Genomic DNA, 12,310 nt, shown 5'->3' on the forward strand with positions numbered 1-12,310 from the left:
GGGGCCGGGCCGGAGGTGGGGCGACGGCGGTGCCCTCGTCTGGGAAGTCCACGGGCTCCCCGCGGAGATGCTGCCCTTGTGAGTGGCCGGGGGTCCGCTTGAGCGTCCGCCGCCGCGAGGTGCGGAGCCTGCGTCTCTGGAGCGCCTGGGTGAGCAGCCACCGGGTTCCTCGTCCTTTGGGGACCGGGCTGCGGGTCAGAATGGACCCGATGGCAGTCCGGGGGCCGGGGCGGTTGAAAGGGCGGGAGAAGGACGGGGCGCCCCGCTCGTGCCGGGAGCTGCAGTCCGGGAATCGCCGAGGGCCAGTGCCGCCCGGTCCCGCCGGGTCGCTCTGAGTCGGCACAGCGGTCCCTGGAAGACGTTTCCCACCCGGCGTCCCCTTCAGCCGACCAGAGCGTGTCCTCACGGATGGTGGGTGACACCTGTGTGGGTGTACCTGCTTTGGGTGGTATGTAAATGATTGAGTCTCCAACTTCGGCAGAACTAGTTATTTCGTCGTCATATAGCATTTATCGACGGAAAAGCCATGCTAACAGGTTTCTCCTCTTGGAGCGGGAAAGTTACCCACGGGTTGGGAACGAAAGCCAGTGCCACCGTGGGCGCGCCGCGGGGTGGGAGCAGGTGCTGGCTCTGGGTTGTAGTGGGGTTTGCAATGGGCTTTAGTGCCTTCAGTCCGTTCCCCTTCGGCGCTGCACGCCTATTGCTCTCTGGGGCCCCGGCAGTGGAAGGAAAGGCTTGTCCACAGGCTTTGGCGACTCGTGTGAAAGCTCCTCAAACGGTCCTGGAAAATATAAAGGGAATGAAAGAAGTTAACCGCTTAAAAAAGTCATTTAGCTCCTGTCCTGCCCTTGACTGTAGGCTATGCGGTATATGTTACAGCATGACCCATTTGGCGGCTTTGCTTTTGTTCAGCCTGAAGTGTTTGGGCCTTTAATAGTTCGGATTCATTTATTCAGAAAGTCATTCTAGAATGGCTGTAAAGTTCTCTGAAAATCAGAGTGAATCCCCATTTTTCTAAGAAATGGTAGTGCAGTGGTTCGGATCGTGTTTTCCAGTTCCATTGGTTTTGATGTAGCCCCAGGCGCTAGCACTTTGAGAGAGAAGTTATGTAACCACAGAAAGGAAATGCTCATCTATGCCCCTTCATCGCCAGAAAATAGTAGATGTGTTAAAGAAAAAATTTCTGGCAAGTGTACATATTCAGAAGAATTCAAGAGAGATTCAGGGGTTAAAACGACCATAAGTCAACTGACAGTATGGTCATGATTTTCAAAGATTTTATTTATTTATGCATTAAGGAAGCAGATGAACTTTGGGCCTCTACTTAAATCTTACCTCAGTACAACATCAGTTTGTTCTAATAATGCTGCATTGTCAGATATTCACTTTCCTGACACAATTGCTGGAGACAAAATGGGTTCATATGCAAATGTGGTGAAGAAAGCTGATGGTCCCTGGCTATTAAAAGATGTAGCTGTCTGGGATCTTAAAAGCTTGTAGTCAAACAAGCAGCCATCTAGTAGGAAAGCAACAAAGCCCACATGCAAGAAGCACACCAGCCTGTGTGATCATGAGGTGTCAACAGGAAAAGATGCCAGAAGTTCAAAAACAAGCAACCAAATCGATGTGAAGGGGCTTGGATGTAGTGGAGACCCAAAACCCACCTGCAAGCTAATTGGACACTCCCTCTCAGAAGGGCCACACAGAAGAGATGATCAATCCAGGGTGTGATATAGCACTGATGAAACACATAACTATCCCCTCGTTCTTTAATATTTCCTCCCCTTACTATCATGGTTCTTACTTTGTTTATCCCATTAATCATGTTAGACTTGTATATGTCCATTTTTATAATTAAGATTGTTCCATTCATGAAAGCCAAGGTAGATAACCCTTCAGAAATAGGAACAGGAGTAATGGTTTCCTGAGGGAATAGGATGTGAGGGGTGGAGGGACAGGGTGGCAGGGGTTACAGATAGCATTGACGACTGTATAACCCCACCTGAATGGAGCAAACAACAGAACTGTGTGAGAATGGATATATTGGATGGTGTAAGATGTGGAAAAAAAAAAAGGGGGCTCCAGTGGGGGGCGGGAAGGGAGAGGATAAAGGGGAGCTGATATCAAGCAATTCAAGACAGAAAATGTTTTGAAATGACTGGTTGCAGTTGTACAATACTGCTTGATGTGATTGGACTATGGAACGTTATGATAGCTGTAAGAACTCCTAATAAAATGATTTTTTTAAAAAGATTTCATTTCACTACCATCTGCAGACCTTGCTGTGGGAGAATGTCCGTAGTCTCCAAGAGAGGAGGTTATTTCTTTCACCCACAACTCCAAGTCTTATTGTACACATTTTATGTTGCAGAATTTAGTTGTGAAATTAGTCCAGGACAGTTGAAGCTAAGCGTTTCACCACAGGTCTCAGTTACACTGTAGTTGCTGTGGGCACTCATTGTGTATGGCTAAGGAGGGTATCGTGGCAGTTTGGATATTTGTGTTTGAAAAACAGGGAACTTTTTAATGAATGTCCAGTCTGTGTTTGGGAAATATTTGCCTTTGATTTCTTGTAGTTCTGTTTCATTCTGTTTTTAATTTGTGCAGTGGTATGTATCTGTGGATAGGGTGGTTTTTTCCATTCTCCTGTTTTGCTCCTGTTTGGTAAAAAGAGTGTGGTGGTAGCTGGAGAGCTGTATTGACCTAAGCATTTCAGGTGACAACGTACATGACCAAAAGGTGTTTTTATTGGCATATTAGTGGGGAAATCAATAGCACATATCAAGAATACCTTTATCTTGGAGGCTTATGAGGGCATGGCTAGGTAGTGGGTTGTGTGTTGGACTGCTAATCAAAAGGTCAGAAGTTCGAACCCACTAGCCCAATCTGAGGGAGAAAGATGAGGCTTTCTAATCCTGTAAAGATTCCAGCCTCAGAAACCCACAAGGGCAGTTCAACTCTGTCCTACAGAGTCACTGTGAGTCAGAATACATTCTATGACAGGGAGTTTGGAGTAAGAAGAAAACAAACCCTGTGATTTCCAGTATGAACTTCAACTAAAATCTCCTTCTATCAGCTGTCGTACTGAAGAGTTCTACCTGTGTGCAATTTATACTGCTTTGTTCCAGTTGTCTTTTGAGCGTAATAGGCATTCAACCTATTTACAAATATTTTATGAAGAAACTCCTGCAACACATTTCATTTGAACTCATGTCTCCCCAGCAGCAGCTGGTTTCGTTGTCAGGGGTAACAGTGCCCTCACTCAGTTGGCTAAATAATGTTAAGAAGCTCTTTCATTTATTTTTTTATACATTTACTTTTAGTGTGGCTTTGTAGATTTAAAACATAGGAGATTCTTAACCCCATTCTACAGATGAGGAACACAGGAAACCGAGTCTCAGAGACTTTAGTCATATTTGCCAAAGGTCCCCTATTAGCACAGCAATCCTAGCCTTCAGCAGAATGACTCATCACAGACTCTTGTCAGAGTGGTCACCCTTGAACCTTAACAGAGTGGTGTGAATCAGTAAGTTTTGGTCTGCAACACAGCCCTAGATTGTACCTCTAGACTGGGTCATTGCTGTTGGGGGTTGACCAAGTGATGGTAACTGGTAATGATCCCAAGTGACAATGTAGAACTGCCCCATAGGGTTTTGTTTTTTTCTGCCCCATAGGGTTTTATTGACTGTAAACTTTATGGAAGCAGAATGCCAGCTCTTTCTCCCTTGGGTTTGATGTATGGATTTGAACCTCTCACCTTTTGGCAGTGCAGTGGGTTAAGTGTTGGGCTGCTAATGGAAACGTCTGCAATTCGAACCTATTAGTCAGCCACTCAGCTGGAGAAAGAGAAAGCATTCTACTTCTTAATGATGTACAGCCATGGAGATCCTGTGGCGAAGCTCAACTCTGTCCTAGGACATTGCTTTCGGAAGGAATCGGCTTGATGGTGTTTACGGCGGGAGCCTTTCTAATAAGCAGCCTGGGTTCTATCTTCAGCTAGAACTGGGGACCCAAGGAGGGTCTTGTAACTTTTTGGCTTGACCTGTTTCACCCGTGAAATACAGGGATGACTCAGGTGATGACTCGAGTCATGGAATGTGCAAGTTGGACCGGACCATAGAGAGGATGCCAGACCAACTTCATGTATGTACACACTTGTATTTTTGGAAGACCTTTAACCACAGAACTGAAACATCAAAAGTAGAATTTTCCACCATTTCACAAAGAAAAGAGACCTTAAAGCTCTTGGTTGAAAGTTGATTCCTCTCATTAAAAAAAAAAGCTGATTCCTCTCGTACCCTCTCATCATAGCGTTCATCCACTGCCATCCGGTTGATTCTGACTCACAGCCACCCTAGAAGACAGGATAGAACTGCCCCTAAGGGTTTCCGAGACAGCAACTCTTCTTCTTCTTCTTTTAACAGTTTTGTGTGCACTTCATCCACTTGCCCTACAATTCAATAATCCAGTCATATACAGAGGAGTTGTACAAGTGTCACCACAGTCAGTTCTAGAACATTTTCTTCTTCCTTGTATTCACTTTTATTCATGTAATTTTTTTTCTAATTGTGGCAAAAATATAACCAACGAAACATCCTCCTGATCCACAACTTCTACATGTATAATCCAGGGCCATAGATTATACTCTTCGTGTTGTACAACTATTATTGATAGCCTTTTCCGAATTACTCCATCACTTTTAACATAAACTCAGCGCCCCCCAAACAACAACACTTGCTCCTTCGTCCATGGTAACCACTGGTCAAGTTTGCTTTCTTCATGGTTTTGTAGTTTTCTTGATAGAGTATTTACATATCACATACTTCCATGGTTAAATTGCTTTTAAACAGAGTTGTATATCCATCATCACAATCAGTTCTAATGCTCCCGGATCCATTGTTTCCTCAACAAATCCCCTCCTGTTCCCTCCTGCATATCACCAAGAAACCATTGCATCAGTGATTGTCTCTTTCACTTTTCTTTTTTATAAATCATTTTATTGGGGGCTCTTACAACTCTTATCACAATCCATACATGCATCCATTGTGTCAAGCACGTTTGTCCATTTGTTGCCAGTGATTGTCTCTTTCTATCCACTCCTTCTGTGTTTCAGACGGGGAAACAATAAAAACAACAAAAAACAAAACAAAATGGCAAGAAGAAAATAATAATATAATAACATTTACCAAATAATTTTTGTACAAATACAGAGTAGGAAAGACAAGACCATGATCAATATTTTAAAAGACAAAGAAGAAATATCTGTTGTAGAATGTGTTAGTGTGGGTTAACTAGAGAAACAAATTCATAGACTACTCTTAAGTGTCTAAGAAAGAGCTTTATGTAATAGCACAATTGTTAGTGTATATGTAATATACACTATATATGTAATATAGTGTATATGTAATAGCACAATTGTTAATGAGAAACATCCCATCCCAGTCCAGATCAAGTGCATAAGTCCACTATTAGACCATATGTCCAATACAAGTCCACAAATTCCTCTCTCGACTCATGCAGCCATGCAATAATGCCGAATGCAGGAAGATCACAGGCCAGTGGGTGGAAAATCTTGTAGATCCAGTGGTGATGGAAGGATCCCAGTGTTGGCATGGGTCTCTACATTGGCTCCTCCAGCTCCAGGGCTCTAGCTCCGTCAGTGTGATTTGCCAACAGGAATGTCTGGCAGGGAGACCAAGCTGAGAGTGTTGTGGGTCTGGCCTCCGTGAACTATTTATCTCCTTAGCGCCTCCAAATGAGGTCATCAAATTGCAACGTGATTGACAGGGTAAACTCCACCCCTTCACTCTTAATAGTCTCAAGTTGACACCAGATTATGTAATTACCACATGGAACAAGTGAGAAATACTTGAGCCTAGATGATTTTCAGGTTGGGTCAGAGGGAGGTCAACTGACCAAGTATCATACCATGGTCTGATTCAACATCATCAAGTTTACAATAATCTCTGTCTGATAGTGAAACTGAGTCCCTTGCCTGTGGCTAGAGGGGATCTGCCAGAGGCTTAATATGACTAGATAGAGACTACAACTCTTCATGGTAGATAACCTCATCTTTCTATTGAGAAGCCGCTGGTGGTTTTGAACTTCTGACCTTGCAGTTATCAGCCCAATGTGTAACCCACTATGCCATCAGATTTCTCTTTCCTCATATTTCATTTTTGTATTGTATGTAGACCAAATATCCAATGTGTATAATTATTTGCTTGTTGTACAGAGTTCATTTTTTGAATCAGTGAGTTATACTGCTGGAGCCCATATTGAAATAGCCTCAGTTTGAAGTGTTGGACACAATACATTTTAAAATTGTGGGATGGAGGAGAGAGGGGGAAAAATGAGCTGATGCCAAGGGCTCAAGTAGAAAGCAAATGTTTGGAGAAGGATGATGGCAACAAATGTACAAATGTGCTTGACTCAATGGATGTATGTATGGATTGTGATAAAGAGTTGTACGAGCCCCCAGTAAAATGATTTTAAAAATTGTGGTGAAAAAGATATTACAATATTTTTGGCATTTAAATGTTTTATGTGCATATTTCAGTGATGTTAGTGATATCAGTCATGTATAGCCATCCTTTCTTATGGACAACTTGTAATTGCCTTCTAATATCGTGTAAAATAACCTTCCCTTGAAATGACTGAGCCATCTCCCGTTTTCATTACAATCATCACGTGCTGCACTTACAGCTTTCACATGATTGAAAAGGCATTGAGTCATTTCTTGCCCAAAAAACCAAACTCACAGCTACTGAGAGTCAGTTCGGACCCACAGGGACCCTACTTAAGGTTTCTGCGACTATAAATAGGGAACAGATAGCCTTGGGTTGGCGGGTGGGTGTGAACCACTGACCTTGTGGTTAACAGCCTAGCCCACAGTACCGCGAGGGCTCTTTTTTGTTGTGCTAAGGTCACTGCCATAGAGTTGATTCTGACTCATAGTGACCCTACTGCCCCTCTGGGTTTTTGAGACTGTAACTCCTTATGGGAGTAGAAAGCTTCCTCTTTCCCCCTCAAGAGTAACAGTGGTTTCACACTGCTGACTTTGAGGTTAGCAACCACTGTGCCAAGTAAGACTAAATTAGAATACGCTGCACCAGACAGTGCTGTTCTTCTCACGGTCCTCAGTACTCGCTATTCTTTGCTAAGCCTATAATTCAGAGGCACCAATTAGTCTCCTCTGTTCTATCTTCACTGCCCAGCTTTTACATGCCTATGAGGCGACTGAAAATTAGATGGTTGGAGCGAGGGCCTCCTTCGTCTTCAGAGTGACATCTTTGCTTTTGAGGAGGTCTTTTGCAGCAGGTTTGCCCCATGAGCACATCATTTGATCTCTTGACTGCTGCTTCCTGCCAAGTCAAAATCCATAAGAGAACTTCAACCTTTTCTCCGTTTGTCTTGATGCCTCTTTTCAGTTCCGTGGTGAGGATTGTTGTTTTCTTTAAGTTGAGGTGTAAGCCATACCGAAGTCTGCAGTCTTTGATCTTCATCAGTACGGGCTTCAAATCCTCTTTACTTCCAGGCAGCCAGGTTGTGTCACCTGCACATGACAGGCTGTTAAAAGAGTGTTCCTCCAATCCTGATACTTCATCCTTTAGCCCTCTTTCTCTGGTTATTTGCTCTGCATACTGATTGCATAAGTATGGTGAAAGACTACACCTCTTTAAATATAGGCCTATAGAAATTGAATTCCACCATACATGCTTGGGCAAACAAACCCTGCTGCCCTCTAATGGACTGTGACGTTCTAGGGCAGAGTAAAATGGCCCCATAGGTTTTCCTGGCCTACAAATCTTTCCTGCATGTGGTCCTGTTTCTTGGATTATTTGCTCAGCATACAGACTGAATATGGATGGAGGTGAAATCTGAACACACCCTTCCTGCTTTTAAACCACACATCACTCCCTTGATCGGTTCACACACTTGCCATTTGGCCTATGTGCAGGTTCCAGGTGAGCAGTGAAGTCTACTGGAATCCCCATTCTTTGCAGTGGAACCCATGAAAGTGACGAAGCAGTGGTAGAGTGGTAAAGACCCCACGAATGCCTATTTCCACGTCTAGTTTTCCTTTTCTCCTTACTAAGAGACCCCTGTTGTATGTGGGCTGACTAAGCATCCCATCACCCATCTGTCCATGTGGCTTGTGCATCGCTGTGATGAGAAAACCTATGCCACCTATACTGAGCAGACGGCATAATCGACAAATCCCAGCTTCATTGCTAACTGCACGGGAAGGGTCACCATGAATACGATCCCCAGCTGGAAATGGGCCCCGATCTCACAGGGCCATGTTTACATGACCATATTTGATAGCCACTCACCTGGCACTCTGGGTCTGACCCTCACCACCCAGAATTGGCTCAGAACTAACAGGTCATGAAGGACAGCATCCTCTGTCTAGATGGACTCCCTGTGCACCCAGCCCTCTGCTTCCCCTAGACTGCGCAGGTGGACTGAGTACTGGTGTGTGCCCACGTCAGGTTTCGGACCGAGCTGCCTGCTTTCCGCTGAGTCCTGGTGCTCTGACTCAGTCTAGGCCCCTCTCTAACTTGGAGCGTGGGCCAGCGAAGAAGCATAGGCTCCCTGGCAGGCAGTTTAGTGGGTGTTTATTTCAGTCTTTCTCCTAAATGCCTCTGTGCCGATGACTTTGCTGGTGTCCTACTTCTTTGCGGACGTATGGCCTCTCTCGCCGCTGTTCCTACTTCCCTGTTAATAAAATAGTAGTTCTCGACTCTGTCTGTACGTCAACATCACCCCATAGCTCTGTGGGTAATTCTGAAGTACAGCCAGCTTGGAGAGTCAGTGCCTGAAGATTTTGTATTCAGCCCTGCTTGGAAATGCTCCAGGAGGAATCACATGTTATTCCTCACAGGTCACAAACTGGAGGTAAAACCCCACTTATCTGACAACCTGTTGGGACTATGGGAGTAGAGGTGGGGAGGGGGGAGAGGGGATTAGTAGAGTCCCTCGGGTAGGAGAGGCAAGACAGTGAAATGCTTCAGGAGTTCTCTCAGGGCTGGTCTTGCTCCTCTGTTTAGCCTGCTTCCTCCATGGCAGTTTTCCATTGGCTCAAAAGAGCCTCCTTATCTGGGACTCTCACCCTGGGGAAAGCGCAGGTGTGGACACCAGTTAGTGTCTGCTTTTGCCCATTTCTTCCCCAGGTCTCTCCCAAGGGAGATAAAGCTGTGGGGCATGGAGGAGGGTGATTATATATTATTTGGGGAGTCAGGAGACTATCAGGGTGCCTCCTGGCTAATCCAGGGGGGTGGTCAGGCCACAAGGAGTGACCCGTCTGAGCAGGAATCCTGTGGAGAGGTGTCGTTTTCTCTTTCTTGGAGTTTGGGGAACTCCAAGAAGCCCATGCCCCGTTATTCTCATGGAAGGACGAAAACACACCCCGTAGTTGATTCCGCCTTAGAGCACCCGTGCTGCTGCCTCCGTCTCCGTTCCTCAGGAGTGCAGACATTCACAAATGAAAGCCGTAGTCTGCTAACCCTTACTGGGGGAAAAGGCTTGGCGACGGACTTCTGGAAAGCCTGCGGATCTCGTCGGTCCAGCTGTGGCGCGCAGGGGTGCCAGGGGTTGGAGGCTGACTCAGCAAGCTCACAGTCAAGACCTTTAGTCAAGAACGTGCACAGTGAAACAGCGGCGCCCACTATGTGCTGGGACAAGGCTATGCACTGTGTGCAATTCGTCCTTTCTCCCAGTGACTTGACACTGCTAGAATTCCTATTGTATTGATAAGGCAAGGAGGACAAGGGCAAAATTGGGAAATCTGAACTTCAGTGTGTTAATCCCTGACTCTCCTCTTCCGGCAGTGTTTTTTCCTGACAACTGGTTAAGGTGGACTTTAATTCTACTCATTTTTAAAAATAAGCTTCTTCAAATGTATAACAATGTGTCCTGGTATTATTAGACAGATTGTACTAAATGGAGTTTTGGGACCTCTAAGTGCCTGTAAACCATAAGCTTCTGTTAGTTGACCATTTTGGGGTGGTCACAAGGCCTTCCCTCTGAACCTGCTCTCACACTGCATTGAAGATTATGGCCCTGCGGTCCTGAAGATTCTAGACTGAATGGAGTCTGACCCCAGCATACCGCTGCCTTTGCTTCCTTGTAAACCACCACTGCCGGTTTGTTTTTATCCTTTGGCATTTTCTCACAAAGAATCTCCTCCGACATGAGGTCCAGGGCAGTAAGCATGTCCGCCCCTTTGCCAGATGCACCCACATTGAGTCAAGGCCTCAAGTAACCGCTTCTGGGATGTCTTGCATCTGTTCCCATCTGTGTTGGCATGAGGGTCCCTCTAACTTGTTGGGGTTCCGAAGGTTATGAGCCTTTTCAGAGTCATGGGCTGGAGAGTCAGGATCACAGAACGCCCTCTTTCAGTGTGAACCATCGCTCAACTTGTAAGGAAAACTATTCCTCACCATTTCCAGATTCTCAGCCAGTGTGTTCTAAGAGGCTATGCATTTTTTATTATTCAGAGATGACACTCCTGGAAACATTACATTATATTATGATTTCACATGAGTGTTTTTTTCTCAAGGAATTTTGAATCCCGACAGCACCGGAGAGCTAGAGTTTAGACCTAGTAGACATTCAAACAACCTTTGTTAATCAGGACTTTAAAAATATTTAAATCTTATTATACGGTTGAAAGTGTAGTGGCTGCATGATGTTATCATTTGCCATGAAATCTCTCCTGTAATAACATTTCATCAGGGCTTTGGCTCAGATGTAGTTGATGATGTGAAATTGGAGTGATTCCAAGGGAATACAATGTGGCACAACTGGGATGAGAAGCAGGAGGGGGAAAAATTCACAAGGGCATCTTGTAGAAATATCATGTCCCTCCTGGAACACAAGGGCAGGTCACACGTCACACGGCAACCATATCTCTTGTTGGGTCTGGTCAGAAGCAATGGTGGCCAGCTCAGAAATGGTGGCTGACCGTCTTGTTGGGAATGTGTGTTGCTCTCCACGTTCCTGGCCACAATCTCTGCATCGGGCTTCTGAAAGGGCTCCCTCTGCCTCTTCTAAGTCTCCCGGTCCAGGGCCTCGACCTGTACTTTCTCCTGTTCCAGGTCATGTTGGGTGTGTTCCAGCTTCTCAGAATTGCCACGCAAAACTGTTTGTTTATTTCTCCCACCACTTTATTGGCATTTAATTTCCATATCATACAATTCAACAGCTCAGTCACCTCAAGAATGGGCAAATCATCACAACACTCAGTTTAGAAGGTTTTCGTCATTCTTGTACTCATCGTTATGAGCTCCCCACTTCACCCCCAAATTCTTGCCATTCCTTCTCTCCTCATAGCCCTGCATCTCCTGTTCTGAGAAACCTCCTGGTCTGTCTGATAAATCTGATAAAAACAAAAAACTTTACCCCAAAACTTTGTTTGTTTGTTTGTTTCTTGAAATGAACTTGTTTGTCACTGCAGACTCCAAGTCCACGGCAATCTTCTCTCTTCTTTTAAAGACACTCAGACCACTATTTAGGTTTGAGGGGAGGGATAAGGCATCTGGAAGGGTTGGGTTTAAAAACATTTTTTTTTTAAGAAGCACACTTTATATAGTCACACAGCCCATCTCAAGAAATGACGTCAACAGTGTCCTGCTCCACCTTCCCTACACGTGGATCTCTTTCTCTGTCCTCAAGATCTCCCCTCCCCCCCGTTCCTGGCCTCGTAGTCATCAAAGTCTAATCTTTGGGTGTATAATCCACGTTTCTTTTTCTTTGTTTTTCCTCATAATAATGGTGTTATAAAACATTTATAAGATTGACACAATTTGCGCTAAGCATAGGGTTCTTTAGTTTTGTCCATTTCTTTTGGTGTTTAAGAGAGTTGTCACTGGTTTTTATTGATGCATAATATTCCATGGGATGGCTGCATTAGTTTGTTTATCCATTCCTCTATAACAGGAGCTTTGGTCTGTGTCCATATGTTTTTGCTATTTTCCATATGTATTTGCATATGTCTGTTTGTGCCGTGGTCTTTATTTCTTTAGGGTATATACCAAGTAGATCAGAAGGTACTTGTATTTGGAGATAATGTTGTTCTGTGGTGAAAGGCTCTGCGTATCCCAGGCCAAGCTAGCCTCAGAAGTCCACTGGGGACCTCAGCTGCTTTCACTGGGGACTCTGGTCCAGAGAGGGGTAGCCCACAGTCAAGGTGTTGCTAGAAGGGACAGCTCCTTCTTTTTTTTTTTTTCTTTTTTCTTTTTTAACATTTTATTAGGGGCTCACACAACTGTTATCCCAATCCATACACACATCAATTGTGTAAAGC

The 12,310-nt window shown here is 44.8% G+C and overlaps 1 protein-coding gene across 2 annotated transcripts in view; it reads left to right on the forward strand.

Annotated features, from left to right (window-relative positions):
• The first annotated feature begins 61 nt into the window (after positions 1–61).
• NAPEPLD (N-acyl phosphatidylethanolamine phospholipase D) overlaps positions 62–12,310 on the forward strand; it is a 38,722-nt gene continuing 26,473 nt past the window's right edge. Inside the window, exon 1 of one of the 2 annotated variants that reach the window (XM_004702613.2) lies at positions 62–149. The gene's annotated coding sequence lies outside the window, so the exon portion shown is untranslated. Of the gene's footprint in view, positions 150–391; positions 412–12,310 lie in introns of those variants that run through there. The other variant, XM_045288952.1, reaches the window with a different exon arrangement.

Source organism: Echinops telfairi, unplaced genomic scaffold (genome assembly GCF_000313985.2).
Source record: "Echinops telfairi isolate 266 unplaced genomic scaffold, ASM31398v2 ScPeMD7_23;HRSCAF=83, whole genome shotgun sequence".
Taxonomy (NCBI): domain Eukaryota; kingdom Metazoa; phylum Chordata; class Mammalia; order Afrosoricida; family Tenrecidae; genus Echinops; species Echinops telfairi.